The sequence below is a fragment of the Panicum virgatum genome, chromosome 1N (genome assembly GCF_016808335.1).
Source record: "Panicum virgatum strain AP13 chromosome 1N, P.virgatum_v5, whole genome shotgun sequence".
NCBI lineage: Eukaryota > Viridiplantae > Streptophyta > Magnoliopsida > Poales > Poaceae > Panicum > Panicum virgatum.
The window spans coordinates 14,685,124-14,702,483 of NC_053145.1; the positions used below are offsets into that span (position 1 = coordinate 14,685,124).

At 44.5% G+C, this 17,360-nt stretch overlaps 1 long non-coding RNA gene across 1 annotated transcript; it reads left to right on the forward strand.

The window, feature by feature from the left end:
* The first annotated feature begins 8,526 nt into the window (after positions 1-8,526).
* Positions 8,527-9,313, forward strand: LOC120655278. Its single transcript, XR_005667403.1, has 3 exons — positions 8,527-8,661; positions 8,745-8,844; positions 8,922-9,313. It is a non-coding gene; the product is annotated as an uncharacterized LOC120655278 (long non-coding RNA).
* The last annotated feature ends 8,047 nt before the right edge of the window (positions 9,314-17,360 follow it).

A 17,360-nucleotide genomic window follows, 5' to 3' on the forward strand; every position in this document is an offset into this window, starting at 1 on the left:
TCAGTTTACAAAGGGTCTTTCACAGAATGTGATAGACAATGCATCTATGGAATTGGCCTTGAAACCCATGTGAGTCAGTCTATATTGGAAACCTATTCTACATGATCGGAGATCCCGTGAAGTAGGATGGTGAAACAAACTAAAGTCTGACTGAGAGAAGAGAACCTTTGTAAAAAGGCTCATTCCGTGTATAAGGTGCATTTCTCTTCTAATCTGTATGGCAGGTTGGTCTATATCTTAATGTGTTCCAGGTGGTTTTTTTAAAACAAATGAGTTGTTTTCTTGAAACAAAGATGTTGTCCTACAGAACATCTGAAAGAAACACACCTATATAATTCTGACTACTGGTCATAGTCTATGAGAACTGGGTATTCTCTAGAAACTCATGAAAGGCCTGGAGTATGACTTATAAGCTCCAAACCGCGGGGATGCTTATGCAGCCTAGTACCCGTGTAGGGCTCTGGTCAAACTTGTTTGCACAAGACTGGCAATTCAAGGCATAGTCCATTGTACAGTTGTGAATAAGTGTAGCCATTGTCCTAGATGGAAGTTCAACTTAACAGTCTCTGTCAAATACTGGTATATCAATGAGGGGATGAGAACATTTCTAGTGTGGCTTGAAATTCTTGGTGGGGATTGTTGGAATTATGGGCTTGGCCCATTTATTCTTTTTAATACAATTAAAAAAATTCAAAACCCACTATTAAATGCTAGGGAATCAATTGCTTAATTCTGTATCGGGATTTGAGGAGGATCTCAACCTACTTAAAGGGTTGACCCTGTGTACACTACTTGTGAAGCCGGTAAGAGGAGGTCGGTGAACCACACGCGCGCGCACGCTCACCTCGCCATGCCGGGCCGAGGCCGTGGGCGTGGGTGTGGGCGGGGCGGTGTGCGTGCACGTGCGTGGCCGGACATGAGGTGACGTGACGTGACGTGACGTGCGGTGCGACGTGATGTGCTGAGATGATAACGTTTTTGTTGTTGAATGCAATCAAAGTGATGACAGGAGAATCATGGCCTTGACCATTACTAGTAACTGATGGCACTAATTCACCAGTAACTGTCGCTCATCAAAGCCAATTACAACGTCCAGGTTCGTTGAATCTGAGGCACCTCCATGCCTATATAAACCAGCCCCTCCTCCACTCATCCTCACACTACAAGCACTTGTTTCAGGTACTCCTGCTTAGGAGACCTCTCTCTTCTCCCTCATCTGCTTTCTGCCATCTCCATCGCTAGCATGCCGAGGGCGTGGGCGTGGGCGTGGGTGTGGGCGGGACGTGGCGCAGCCGGACAAACGGTGAACGTGCGTGGCGCGGCCGGACATGACGTGACGTGACATGACGTGCGGTGCGACGTGATGTGCTGAGATGAGAACATTTTTGTTGTTGAATGCAATCAAAGTGATGACAGGAGAATCATGAACTTGATCGTTACTAGTAACTGATGGCACTGATTCACCAGTAACTGCTGCTCATCAAAGCCAATTACAGCGTCTAGGTTCGTTGAATCTGAGGCACCTCCATGCCTATATAAACCAGCCCCTCCTCCACTCATCCTCACACTACAAGCACTTGCTTCAAGTACTCTTTCTTAGGAGACCTCTCCCTTCTCCCTCAGCTGCTTTCTGCCATCTCCATCGCTAGCACTGCCCGCACAGTTCTAGTGAGAGCAGGCCTCCGAACCTCTGCTCGCTGAAGGTCCTGCACAGGGTAGCGGGCAATTAGGTTTTTGGGGAGCATCTTGACGCGACTGCTCGCTCCCTGAACGACTACCTCGGCTACTTTCTGGCAGCGTGAACGACTACTTCGTCTCCATCCCGGCAACCAGAACGACTACTTCGTCTACTTCCTGGTGATCGTTCGTGGTTCGTGGGACTGCACTGCGAACATCTTCCTGCATCGACGTCGTTCGGCTACATCAAGCAAGGCCAGTCGAATAGAATGTCTATTCCAGCTGGTAACGACACAACCGGTGCCTCCAGCACTGGTCCCGTCTTGGGGTACAATCTGAAACTCATATGTTTCATTTTGTTCAATTTAGTGTTAATCTTGAAAACTTGCACATGCTTAGTTTCACTCACCATAATCATGGAAATATTGTTTAATTACATTGCTAATTTTGAAATTAAAATATACCAAAAATTGCCTATATTTCTTACACTTTACATACATTTTGGAATGACTTGGCATGCTATGTAGGCATGCCACATCACGCAAGAGTTGAAATTGAGCTCCAATGAAAAATTTGAGGATTAAATTGGCCTTTTTGATAATTGAATGATGAATTTAAGCCTTCGGAGAAACTTAAGGGATGAAATTGCGTATTTTGCCTAATAGAATCAAGGATTGGCATGTGAAGATGAAAAAGTATTATGATTGCTTCATTTCATATATCGAGCAAACGTAAGCTCAGTTTGATTGATGGACCAGTTTCTATGGGAGGCAAGGATTTGTGTGTTTTGTACGGGTGTGCTGAGCGTGCCACCGGATGGACGATAGCGAAGCCTGCAGCATATCCAGCCCCAGCATTGCCACACGGAGGAACTCTAGCCGCTTACATCTGTACCACATCAAAGCTTTGATCTTTATGCGCAACAAAGATTTCACAAATTAAAGGGGCATCTCGAAACACAATAAGCAGCCACTGGGAGAAAATAAAACGATTAGGAACTGAGATAGTGAGGTTGCAAAAATAAAAAAAATTATTTTCAGATTGGAGAGCGCAGTCGTGCGTGTGCCGTCCTTGGCGAGGAGGCGGGCAAGGACACAACGGCGGAGGGCGGAGGTTATCAGTAGGCCGCTAATTCCATCGACTCCTTCGACGTCGCGGGGGCCTGAAGCGATGGAGAAAGACATGATAGTCAGTAGCGAATCTAGGATTTGAAGTTAGGGTGGTTCAATAAGGGAAAAAAATTAAATACCACAATACGTTAGTAAAATGTCTTACAAAAGGTTTGAATGGACCTTTAATAATATATGGTCTTCGACCTGCATCTAGATTATTGATGGGATAACTTACAATAGGAAGTCTGTCTGTTGGATCTTGTGAAATTCGATCAGGATCATAAATCGGTGGGGATGGTGCTAGTCGAGGCAGTGATAGTGGCTGCAATTGTGAGACATCTACAGGGGCTAGTAGTGGTTGAGTCAGCGATGGTGGCAGCACTGGTGAGACATCTTCAAGTGACACTCCAAGGCTGCCGCCAGTGTGTCCCCACTATGGACAGGGACTCCTCTTGTTGCAAGTTCCCCAGGAGAGGGTGGTGCAAGAAGAATTCTTGCGAGGTGCAAAAAGAAAGCTTGCGAGGTGCTTGCTCGTGACTTCCTTCTTACACCTAAAACTACCGTTCCTGGGTTTATTAGAGTTGCCCTCGTGTGGGGGATAACTAACTTTGAAACTTTGCAACAATCGTCGACCGATTGTTCTATTTGCGACGTCGTGTCGGGAATAAAATAAATTTATATTTTGTCTGGTCTGATTACTCTTATCTTGTGCCATTGGTTTGATAGAGCGACTTGGAAGTGTTTACTGATGGATAGACTCAGAGACTGGGTAGAACAAAGCTACCCGAGTACTAGCCAGAGCGAGTACTCAGAGATGTTTCCCATCGGATGGACTCAAGGGCCCGGGGAGAACAAAGCTACCCGAGTATTGGCCAGAGCAAGTACTCAGAAATGTTTCCTAAAGTATGAACTCAAGGGCCCGAGGAGAACAAAGCTACCCGAGTACTGGTCAGAGTGAGATGTTTCCCAAAGGATGGACTCAAGGATCTGGGGAGAACAAAGCTACCCGAGTACTGGCCAGAGCGAGTACTCGGAGATGTTTGCCAAAGGATGGACTCAAAGGCTCGGCGAGAACAAAGCTACCCGAGTACCAACCAGAGTGAATACTCGGAGATGCTTCCTAAAGGATGGACTCAAGGGCCCGGGGAGAACAAAACTACCTGAGTATGCGCTAGAGCGAGTACATGGAGATGTTTATTAAAGGATGGACTCAAGGGCCCAGAGCGAACAAAGATACCCAAGTACTGGCCAGAGCGATTACTCAGAGATGTTTCCCAAAGGATGGATTCAAGAGCCTAGGGAGAACAAAGCTACCTGAGTACTGGTCAGAGCGAGTACTCGGAGATTTTTCCCAAAGGATGGAATCAAAAGTTCGGCTGTCGCAGGTTGCAAGCTTGGGATAGGTGAGAGAGGTCTTGACAAAATATTCATGTATATATGAGAATTCAAGTTGAGATATGACTCTTTAAACAGTGACTTGACCAAGACTCTTAACTTTTGCCTACCTCTTGTTTAGAGTGATTTGCACTAAACAATGATTACTCTTATAGAAAAAAATGGTATGATAAGCCTAACAGGCGCGTAGATTCTTCAATCTTGACGAGTGTTGTTTTCTTTGTCGAGGTGTGGTGCCTTCGCGAGCGGTGGAGTCCCCAGGGCTTGGCGTAGGTTGCGGCACTTGAATGGCGAGTGTTTGCCGCTTGGATGCCATGGGGAGCGCTTTTTGGAGTGCTTGCTCGAAGCATTCTTGAGCTGTATTAGGTCTTTTGTTTTGTTGGCCGGACGAAGTCGACGGTGCAGAACTATGCTGATAATCCATGCTGGGATGCAGGCGCTTCTGAGCTATCTTTGAGTAGTCCTTTGGGATGCGATAATTGGAAGTAGGACGTAAGCTTCTGCCTTCTCTCGTTCTTGTCGTTTGGAGATGATGACGTTGCTTGCGTCGCGACCAATGTTGATGATGTTTCGCAGGTCGTGGTTGGAGTAGTCGTACGACTCGCAATCTTGATCTTTGTACCTTTTGGTCACACTGTGTCAACGTATGGTGCACTTCTGGTTTCGGATCCTTCTGCGCTCATTATCGTTGTCGTTGTCCATCTTAACGGTGATAGTGACGCTCGGGGTTGGTGTGAGGGTCGGAGTGGATGTTAGTCTTCATCTCTGTAGTTGTCGTGGTAGTTGTAGCCGCCGGCGTAACATCCATGTTGTCGTTGAAGAGGAATTGGTTGAAATCCACCGAGTCATAGTCCCGAGGTTGAGGTGTTCCAGAGAGTCATCAGACTCATCAATCTCAGTGATGCACACCATGAGGACTTCTCGAGAGAGGTCCTTGGTGCCTGGAGTTTCTTCCCCTAGGAAAGCTACGACAGCCTCCTCGAAGGGTAAGTCTTCGTTTGCGGAGGTAGGTCTTCTTTCCTGAGCTTTCTTCTTTCGCCAATATGTCGTCCTACCTTGAGGCGTAGATCTTATAGTCAGGGTTTCGGTGGAGTCGTGTTCAACTTTGTTTCCACTTTCTGGTTTGGATTGGTGCCTTCTCCTTTTCCAAATAGGAGTAAGAGTTATATCCATCCTTATGCTGATATTATACTCAATAGTAAAAACAAGAGACAAATGCAAAAAGTCTTTTCCATCCTTAGCTTCTTCCCCTCCTTAATTTTCATTATTCATGCACCCACAATACAATGCAATACATGGATAAATAAAATTCTATGTTCCAAATTTAACACTTGTGATGTTCAGCTCCTAAATGCATTCTCATACCACTACACTGATTCGCTCTCATTGGCTAAATATTTTTTTAGTAATAATAAACTGCCGAGGAATTTAGAAGGGGGAGGAGACAAGGGTAAAGAGGATTTATTTTGCGTAAAGCTCATGTTATTAAGGAGTATAATATAGCATAAGAATGAGTTTGACCCAAAAATGAAAGTTGAAGGATTATATTGACTTTTCTGAAAGTTGAGAGATAAACTTGACCATCATATTAAAGTTGGACCAAAAAGCCTATTTTACCTTTTTGAAAGTGGTATGACTAGATTCATCTTCAATAGTAGTTTCAATTAGCTAGAGCTCAGTTTCTGCCGATTTCTTTAGTTTGCCATGTAATGAGTCAAGAATTTTTCTTCTTCTTTTTTTTGCAGAGATTGTTATTCTGATTTATTGTTTGAGCCTTTGAGGATTATTTCCGGTCTGGAACTGATGTTTTGTACGATGGTTTTATTTTGGTCAATGATTTTAATGTGATTACTTTAGAATTTCCAGCAACTTTTGTTTAGGTTGTCGTCTTGTTTTTTTATATACAAGCTGATCAAGCCTTTTCTTATATATAAATGAATATATAAATTGAGATCTAAAATGAAATATCCCTGCTCTACAGTGAGTTCCCTACCGGCTCTTTTCCAAAAAAAAAAGGAAGTAAAATGAAACACAGAAGACACGAATGGTTAGCGAAGGTGATTGTACTCTCTACCCACTAGGGATCAAGCTTTAACTTTCGAGGTCATGTGTATCTATTTTAATACTTTTATCTTTTTTTTTGAATGGATACTGCTATTCTTTTTGTCGTAGAAGATATGTGATTTGGTCACTAAAATCTGCCCGCTCAGTCTTTAAAGTTTTACAAAAAATAGTGGTCAAAATATATGCTAAACACGGTGCAAATGTTCTAACCAAACAGGTTTGATTTTTTTTAAGAAACCAAACAGGTTTGATTAATATTCATTTGCAAGTGGAGGGAGTTTCTTAGATAAAAAGGCCTCGGCCCATCAAAGCCCGTATGGATGGAAGAAACACCTCGGGCCTAATTCCAGTAGTGTCGACCAACTTACACCGAGACGTGAACTTCAACTTGGATAATGGTTAACACAAATGACGATTTATCAGAAAATTGTAGAAGACTTTGGTGCCAATATATGCAGTCTAAAGTGGTACTAACACCGTTGTAAAAATAATTTTATTACACAAAAATTATTTCTACCGACACCATATACACATTTTTATTGTAAACACAAAGTCAGCATAGCTCAACTGGTAAGATTTCTTGGTAGAATCTGTCCACCAAGGTTTCCTCAACTCCATATGGATGCTTGTATTTTTTTTTATTCCAGAATTTAAGCGGCACTATTCTTTTAATGGCAGGCGACGCGCACGTCAACATCGAGGTACCTGTGATAATTTAATCAATTTTGAGGATTTGCTAGCTCAGTCTCTTGGAGGTGCTTATATAGGGGTAGTGTGTACTTATAGAGGTGAGTGATCGTCTGCTATACTGTGCTTCGCAAAAAAATATTTCCATTATATGTTGGAAAATTTGACTCGTATTAATAATGGAAATATTTTTGGAAGACCTGCACCTCGATCTTTTTGAAGGTATAACTTTCTCACTCCGACTCTAAATTGGACATTCCATATATGTATTTTGATGGTATCGATGAGAGTACTCAACGGTGAAGTCCATTTTACTTTTTAAGTAACTTGACCAGATGGATCTGACTGGTTTTAGGATAGATCTGATCGGTCCTCGTAGCCATGCCACTTTTGGGTGCGAACAAGCATTAATTTTGTGAACCCTAGTCAGCAGTGGCGGAGCCAGAAATTCATGACTGGGTATGCCATAGGTAAAAAAAATTCAAAATCAAATACGAAATATAATGGACAAAAAGTTATAATAATAATAACAAATTCACAATAGTGATCCAAATATAAGTTGTAAACATGAATAATTAAATAATATTATAAAATAGTGGTCCGAGTAGGGCCACCGGTCGAAGAAGGGTCGCAGAAGGTGCGCCGCTTGCTGGCATCTTGGGCGCCACTGCAAGGCCGACAGTGCCCAGTGCCCCAACGGGCCGGTGGTCGGCACCTTCCGTCCTTCGCAACTCGCGTTAGGAGGAGAGGACATGAGTCATGAGTGATAGCTGATGGGGGTAAGGACCCGAGGTCACGAGGCTGTCAGGTTGCCGGAGTGGGGGGAGGAGCCCCTGAGCGGGGAGACACCGTCTCACTGAACACTAAATGGACGGGATACGGAGGTCAGGCCATCAGGGGCGGACGCGACACGCAGAGCAAGACTCTCTATATCTTTCTTCGTAGCTAGGAATATAGATTTTGATGGAAAAATATCATCCAACAGCTTCTATAAGTGGTTATCCAAATGTAGCCATCCCCCATTCCGCGTTTCTCGCTAGTCAAAGATAGATAATGGAAATAACTTTCTAGAGTGTACACAAGATATAGAAAAACTTTTACAGAGTGAAAACATATAGAATACGATTTTTGTGCAAAAGACTATCCAAATAATAATTTAGAGAGTGTAATTTAGAAAGACTCTTAGAGATACTTTAAATCTGTGTATACTTATTAGTATTTTCTCCCAAATCTTGGGTATGCCAAGGAATACAGGGGCATACCCCTAGCTCCGCCCATGCTAGTCAGCATCTATTATTCTTGCAGGACGAGAGAACTAGAGTTGTAATATCCTAGTTATTTAGATAATTTTTAATTTCAAGCCGAGAGAGATTAGGAAGTTGACCAAAAGTTGACTTTATGAAATGCTGGTCGTATGAACGATCGGAGACCGTGGTTGCGTAGGGCTCATCGAAACGAATCCGTTTTACTATTCACATGCCAAGTTCGGATAACATGTGAATTGGTGGTGAGCCGATAAATCTAGGCCGTTGGATACACATTAGTTTTTTCTTTTCATATTTCTCTCGACACCTTCTTGGGCCGACTCCTGTTCAGCGCCGCCTTTTTTTTTCTTCCAGCGCCGCCTCCTCTCATCCCTAACGCCGCCCCTGCTCCTAAGCTTGCAGCCCCAATCGGCGGACCTCTCCATCCACGAGAGCTGCTGCCAGCACCGGTTGCTCATTAGGTAACTCTATTGGTTTGCCTTGTTGCTGTACGTGTTGGTTCCTTGTGCTAAAGGGGCATGTCGTTTGTTACTGCTGGACACAGAGTAGAGGGAGGATCGGCTGCTCCCTGGTGGTGCTCTGCGGGACGCAGGGGGCAAGGAGGCAATTAAGAGGGAAGCAGAGAAAGGGGAGGGCAGGAGAAGGTTAGGTTTCATCTAATTTTTTTTAATCCTTTACAAATTGGGCTGCGGAAGACATTAATCTCCAAATCAATATACAGATGCAATGGGTGTTGGCCTGGAGTTTATTCAACAGGAAGATCGAGTTTAGTTATGTTGTATGAATTAGGCTGATTTCTTCGACGAATTTCTGGAATTAATTGGCAAGGAATCTCAAGTCGTCCCTATAACGAAAGTTGTATGTTTCGTCGATATCTTTCCAATGGCGCTAGTTTCGTTCAATTTGGATTAGCAGTTTAGGAGATATCAATGAAACTGTGCTGCTGTTCATTTAGAAAATCTGTGCGCAGAAACTGTTTTTATAGTTTCGACTTATTTAGAGGCCGAATTTCCCCTGGGCGCTGTAACGACAGTTGTAGGAAATTTTCTGTAGATGTTCAAGATGTATTTATTTACTGCATTTGGTTAATAGAATCAAAAGTTATGGGCTAAACAGCGAGTAACTCAGAAAATTAGTCGAATTTTCAGAAATTGCGAGAGTCAATGGTTTAGACTTTAAGTTCGGGATTTCTTTGAGTATATAGGCTTTCAATCGATAGGAACTAGTTCTTAAGGGTGGTTTATTCCACAAGTTTGATAAATTCTAGTGGCAAGCATGTGACGCCGGATTCCCAACAAGATTAAGGCAAGTACAACGACGAACCTTTTGATGTGTGATTATGTTTGTGGCTTCCTTGCTGCCCTTGGACGATGTTTACTCAATGTCTTTATTTTATATGTCAATTTCTTTAAGAATCATGTCATAATTTTTTGGTTCTGTCAAATGTTCAACATTCGTGTGTTGTCTTTCATATCGTTCAAGTGCCGGAGGTTTGTATAAACACCGGTTGTGCAATTTGGTTCTTATGTTCAGGTTCCTATGAATAAGTGCTGGCCCCACTTATTCGGCTTTACCGATAAATACAAAGGAAGTTTCAGGTGAGTATTTTTACTCACTTTTGTGTTTATTCGGCTTTTAGGTACTTGCTGATCAAGTTTGCATGGATGGGAGTAGCCACTTCATGATGAGCATGCACACTTTTTGCGATTCATTAAACAAATCCCTAGTCTGAATTATTTTTTTTTGATATCGAGCACTGTCGTGTGGTCGTTTGGATGCCGCTTAAATTCGTTTTATCATGTTAGTCGATGTTGAGTTCTTGATAATATTTATTTATATCATCTTGCTATTATAAGACTTATGAGCCCACGAATGTTAGAAATTACAGATGAGATTTTGCCGAAATTTACTAAAATATTTATACTTTGTGTGATTTAATGCTCTTAATAGTAACCTTCAGATATGTCGATATTTGAGGCGTTACAAGAGTAGTATTCCAAGCTCGCACGTGCTAGAGAAGAAGTTCCGAACGAGATGGATGCCCCTCAAAGCCCAGCATCTGCCGCTTTCTTTCCTCGGCAGTTGGCAGGAAGGAGACACAAGAATCAGTATACCGATTGCCATAGGTCATATCGGCAGGCGTGGCCCGTCCACCGCTTCTAATTGCTCTCCATGGGCCGCGCCATGGCCACACACACTTTCTTCAGCCACAACCACTGTAATTTCCCAATTCTGTCAGCATCTATGTTCTTGCAGGAAATACAAGTACCCCAATTCCCAGGTCCACACATATGCTACCGAAGCTAGCTCCCAGACGGTTGCTTCACAAGGCTAGCTCCAACTATCATTTTCCCCGGCATGATCCGTAAGAATCAGGGTGTCGTTTGCCATTGGTCCTATATATATTTGGCCACACTCTTTTTTTTGAACCAACGGCACTCGACGAGTGCGTTTCTATTGATATAGCAGAAAAATACAAGACTACGGCTCTAGGAGGCCATAGGCAGGAAAAAAAAAGAAAAAAACAACAAACTCGCCCGATTAGATTGAGACGGCAACACGGGTTACCACTCAACTATACTCACTGACCGGTTGGATTGGGACATCAACACGGCCAAACTCTAATCACAACGATGACAGAGGAGAAAAGGTACAACCACAGCTTCCACCTACCATCGCACTCTTGCGGCTATCGAAACAACTGAAGTGTTCCAGCGTTGATAGAGGAGCAGAAGGGGCAGACACCACCACACCAGGAGGCCACTGCCGTACAGGACCCAACGCCGCAGTGTTGCTGCACCCAAACCGACCGTCCGACGGCCTGAAAAACACCAAGTCCAGAGCAACCCAACGTGCGGAGGCCTCGCCACTTCCGCCATTGGACGCCACTCTCGCGTGCGCGGGGACCTTCAATGTAACACCCCAGGTGTTTAATTAGTTAAACCAGGGTCATTAGCATCAAATCCTGCACCTTAACCAAGAAAAGTCGAAATAAATGCATGTGTATGTATGCGGGTGATTGTGTTTATGTGCATAGTTCGGAAGCCTTAAATAATTTTTAATCCAATGCTAGTGTGCTTTTGAATCTGAGTTGGCATGTCATTAACATCACGATAAATCAAAGTCTAGTTGAAATCAAAGTGAGAAAGTGAAGTTTAGTACATGAAATGACGAATCATTTGAATCAAGGTTTTAAAGATTTAAATTGTTTCTTTTCAAGTTTTAAACAAATATTCTTAGAGAATAATTCCAAAAACATAGCTCAAACAAAATTTTGCCCAAAACCAAAGTTGTAGCATTTTTGTTGTGAAACAACTTTCATGTGCAAATATTTTCGAGTTTCGATACAAAAGTCGAAGAAAATTTGAATTTAAATCGAATCGGGTTTTAACGTACATTCGTCGGGTTTTCAAATTAACTTTTGATTTGAGTCTCAAACGATTCGGTGCCTGAAACAAAAAGGGTAGCATTTGAAATTCTTTACAACTTTCATATTCAAAGTTTTCTATGTTTCAAAAGAAAATTTGGAGAAAAATTTAAATTTGGAATCAAATCTCTTTTTCTCAATCTCTCTCTCTTCTCTCTCTGCTCTCTCTCCCTCCCCTGTCCAGCGCCGGCCGTGCACGAGGCCGCCGGCCACGCGCCGCCCGCCCGGCCAGGCCACCTCCTCGGCACTGGGTTCGCCCAACCCGGCCCCCTCCAACCCGTTCGACCTCGCCACGCGGCACTGCCCCCTTGCGCGCACGTCGAGAATGAACGCCGATGCGCCACGGCGACGCCGTGACGACTCGGCCGACCGCCCCTCGCCTCGTCTCGCGCCCTTGACCGCCCAGACCCTTCTCGCGAGCCCTGAGGCGTCCTCATCCTTCCTCCCTCCACTCTGAGCCGAGAGCCGAGCCCTCCGCGGCGACCAGAGCTGCCGCTGCCGCCATTAGCGCCGCCGCCCCCTTGCTCGCCGCCGAGCTTCCCCCTCCGCCCTTCCTTGTGCCCAACAACCCCCGCAGCCACCTTCCTCGCCCTCCACTGGTACTCCCCGACCTGCTCGACGTCGCCCCGGGCCACCGGACCGCCGCCGCCGCCGCCCCTGTTCCGTGGAGGAGCCTCCTCAGGCCGCCCCGCGCCCAACCCTTTTGCTTTTCCCCATGTTCCCCCTCGCCGCCAGCCGCCCCAGGCGCCGAAATCCGGCCGCCCGCCGCTCCCCTGCTTCAAACTCCGGCCAGGGGCCTATCTGCGAGAAGAAAAAGTCTTCCACGGGCCTCTGCGCAAAAAGTTCTTTCTTTTTCTTTTTGTTTTCCAAACCAGCAAAATTGTAAATTCGATATAAATTCATAGAAAAATCAGAAAAATGTAAATCCAAATGTTTTGGAATCCTTGCAACAAGATCTACAACTTTCATTACATGCACATGTTTATTTTCTGTCTGTATTTTAATCTAGGAAAAAGATTAGATTTCAAAGGCTATAATTGTTCTAGGAGTTCTACTTAGAATCTATAGGTGATTTTTGGCTGTTAGGTAGTACATGCCATGTTTAGTGTTGTGTAAAAATTTGAGCACCAGTTGGCCTTTGTAACTAGATGAAACCCTAGTCTTGGCTAGATCTAGTAAAATATTTTGCTTTTTATTTCTGGATGCTATGACTTAGATATATGTGTGAAACTTTTTCTGTGTATTTCCAATACTAAATGAGCACCACTGTCCAGGTTTTAATATTTTTAGATTTGTGTAGCTATTTCTTTTGGTTAATGCTTGTTTAGTAGATATTAATTATGATAAATAGTTTATGTTGATAATAAATCATGCAAATATTTCTGAGTGTTCTTTTTGCATATTTTAGCTTGTCCATGGAGTTTGAGCCTCTGTTCATGATTAGAACAGGATCTAAAAATGAATCTTGATGAGCTAATGTATGTTTGGTTTATTTTCTCCTATTTTTTTCTGTGAATAATAAATCCTGAAAAATTCACAGTAGCTAATTCATCCCTTTTTAGACCTGCTGTTAAAGTTTGAAATTGTTTTATACTTTGGTCTGAGCTGTATAATTCAATCTTGTTCTAGGAATTGTCTGGTTACATAAATTGCTCTGGATAATTGGCTACAAGATTTAAGATGAGTTTTGTAGGATAGCTAGTCCTGTTTATGTTCTGTTTGAAGTAATTTTTGTTGAGTTTACTACTATATGTGTGCTGAGTTGTTAAATTATTAACCAACCATGATTTAATTGCTATAGGAAGTTACTCCCACTTGTTTAGGAGATTAGTATAGCTTTCTTGAGCTATTGATCATGATGTCTTGTGTAGTTAGATAGGTTGAGTTGCTACTCTATAAACGATTGCCCAGTAAAATATGAATGAAAGTGTTTCACTCTTTAACTTCGGGTTTTGGTTGCGTTACACCGTTATTGTGAAATAATTCATAAATTCCTACCATCACAACGACTTACTCATGTGCATTGCATCTCATATAGATACTACTACTCTCGCTGACGGAACTTACGAGCTGGTGCCCGAGTCCGAGAGTGAGCAGCGCGAAGCTCAAGTTAATCTAACTGAAGCTGCGCAAGACCCGAACCCGATTTCGGAAGAGCCCAGATCCAGCTACGCCCAGGAAGGCAAGCCCCGGAGCATTTCCTATTATTGTAAACTTATTCAACTTATTATTGTTCTATCCACTGATGCATCTAAGTTACAGGAGTTGATTGGAACCTTAGTGGCATGATCCTAGGTACCTATGCTTGAACACTAGTATGTGTAGGTCGCTAGTTGGCTATGCTAATTGTTCGGTAGAAGTCGAGTGATTTCCTGTCACTCGCGAGAATTATAGGAGTTGATTGTTTAATACCTGCTGTAACTATAAGGCTTACGGGCGGGGCTGTGGTACTTGTGATGCTCCGTCTGTTTAGTGAAATTGGATAAGGCCGCAGTGTGTGGTAGTGGTGGTTAAGCGTTTGAACGTACTAGACACATGCCGAGAATATGGTAATCGGTAAGCTTAAGTACCTGATTGGACCGGCAAGTGGACTTTACTTTCACCTTCTTTGAACGTCGTTTCTCATGCGCGCACATGCGGGTGCAGAGTCGTCGTACTCTGTAGTCGTGGACGGTGACCCTGATCCACAACCCGGAAAGAAAGGGGAAATGTTGCACGTGTGACTCTGGGAGTAACCACGTGACGTGTGTTTAGGTCTGCCTTGCAAGGTTAACAAATTCGATTCGAATCGTCCGCCTCTCACGGATAATGGGACTGCTTAACTCTTCTGCTACATAGAGTAAGAAGTGGAACTTGATGACGATGATGAATATGTTTGATTGATGAAAGATAAATTTTGTTCACCATGTATGTTGTTGGATAGATGCTCACTTAGAATGGGTAATTGAACTAGAACCTGAAAGCTAAAACCTGCAATTAAGGACCCACTCTTTATCGCTTTTCGGCAAAACAAACCCCTCAAGCCAAAAGCCTTGCATGTCTAGATAAAGGGCTAAGTATACCCTCAGTCGGGTAAGCCTTGCTGAGTATTAGAATACTCAGCCTTGCTTGTGGCTATATTTTGTTTCAGGTGAAACCTTTGAGGATATGATTGCCAGTTTGACCTGGCCTTGCACTCTTCCGCCTGGTTGGTCCGTGGAGTGGGATGCGTCCCCGGCCAATGATGACAAGAACGAGTGATGTCTTGTATCGGGCTTTCTCGAGACATCCATATCGTCGTTAGTTCTCATGTTTACTTTGCCGCTAAAATAAAGGACTCTGTTGAACTTCTGTTACTTTGGTTTGAAAAGTACTTTGTTAAATTTGGAACTTGGTTTGTAATTCTGTTTTTATGTTAAACTCTGTGGTGTAATATATTGTGAGGTGTTGTAATCTCTGGACTCGCCTTCGTGTGAGTTATGCTGCTTTGTTCGATCCAGGTTTAAGTGGTTTTATCGGGATTTTACCCGACAGCACTGCCGGATTACTCCGTTTTAAGTGTGTGTTAACCCCGATTGTCGTTTTGATGATGGTTAGCGCACTTAAGCCGGTTTATGTCGGGCGGGGCTGCCACATTCAACCCGCCACTCAGCAAGTCTCTCTCGTGTGCGGGGATCTCCAACCCACCACACGGCACCACGCTCCGTACTCGTTTCAAGAATTGCCGTCGAGGTAGCAAGAAGAGGTGCCCACCCCCGGGAACTGAACCAAGGCACCAGACCACCTCCGTGGTTCGAAATCATCACGTTGCTTTCCTCCTCGCACGAAGATGCCGCCCTCGAGCTAGAAGACCGAAGATGTCGCCTGCGCCATCTTCCGATGTTGTACCGCACCGGAGCGGTTCAGCCGTGTTGAACACCCCGCCGTGATCCGCTGCAGGCCAAGTCGTCACTGATTGTCGTTGCCGCTAGCGTCGTCCTTCAAATGCTGTCCCGCACCGCACTAGAGACTGCCACGCAGCTCCAGGCACCGCGGAACGCTGCAAGCAGGCGAACAACAGCCGAGTGCTGACCCCCAGCCACCAACAGAAGAGCATGCGTCTTGGCGTGAGGTAGGCAACCCCCTTCTCCGCACGCCCTCCGACAGATTTGTCACCACCGGATGAAGAAAATCGCGAGCAGTAGGCCGGCCTAGTCGCCAAACGGTGTCTCTAGAGACGACGCTCCAAGGAGGTCACGATGCCCACAGGCGCCGCCGTCGCTCGTCCAGAAGCTGGACCGGGTTTTCACCCAGAGACCTCATGCAGGAGGGTTGCAACTCCAAAATGACGCCCTCAATAGAGAGAGCGACGCCCGGAGGCACCGCCGCTATTTCACCAGAATGAATCTGGCGAGGGCTTTTGTCCGGAGTGCCGGCACCCCACTGCACGCGTTCGCCGCCTCAAGCCGGCACCATCACTGCGGCCGCCCCAACCGAGGGATGCCAGTGTCACAGCTCAACAAAGCCCGCTGCCGAAACTCCAACTCCCTCCACCGTCCTCGCGACCCGGCAATGCACCGGCGCCACACTGCACCACCGCACCTCCTCCCGGCACGCCGCACCACCGCACCTCCTCCCGGCCGGGCAGAAACCACTAGCACGAGCGACGCAGCCTCGGCCCGCGCCACCAGCACCATACATATGTGTGCATTTGATGTGTGAATTTATGTACTAATTTTGAAGTGACGTGTGTATATATAGCTGAATCATGTGCAGGGTTTTTTTCCCAACCGGACACCCCAAACCGGAGCACTCCGGTTCTGGTAAACCGGACCGGTTTGACCGGTTACCGGTAGAAACCGGTCAAATTCAAATTTGAATTCAAAAAACTGAGTTCAACCGGTTCGTACCGGTATACTGACCGGTTAGACCGGTTTACCGGTCGGTTTGACCGGTTTACTGGTCGGTTTGATCGGTTTGAATTCAAATCCAAATTTAAAATCGCATGTGAACCGGTTTGGACCGGTATACCGGCCGGTTAGACCGGTTTATCAAGTGGGCCTTAATGGGCCGTCTCATTTTTTCCTTTTCTTTTTTATTTTAACTTTAAATGCCCGAAAAGTATGTTAAACGAATGAATTTTTGAGAAAATTTGACACCATTAGATTCGTCACACCTTGAAGTATTTTTAGAAATTTTTTGAAATTTTTTCATTTTTTTGAATTCAAATTTGAATATTGAATTTGAGCCGGTTTTGTACCGGCCCAAACCGGAACCGGACCGGACCGGTTCCCACCGGTAAAGGGGAACCCTATCATGTGTAGCAGCTCAATTCCTGGATGCACGGGCATGGATTATTGAGTAGTTTTTTTTTTACCATTCATGTGTATGCATCTGAATCCAAATTCAAGTCGTGATTTGTGCGGCAAGTTACACCTTCCTTTGTGAAGAAACTAAAAGTTTATACAACTTATTCCGACTAATCATATATAAATCACTAGAATTCAAATAATCTATTTTTTTGGAGTTTTGAGAATTAGTTCAAACGCCACACTAAATTCGAAAGGATTAACGAGAAGAAAATACCAAAAGCACAAAAATTGGTAGTAATTCAGCAGCCAGTATTATGAAAAGAGAGGAGGGAAATATTCCATGGCAAAAAAGGAATTATTAATCATGGGCCCCACTGGTTAGCTTCTCCATCCTCCCGTCGGTCAGCGCGGGCGGTGATTTTTTTCGCCACGTGGCCGGCAAGCTCGAGCGGCCGCACGAGGG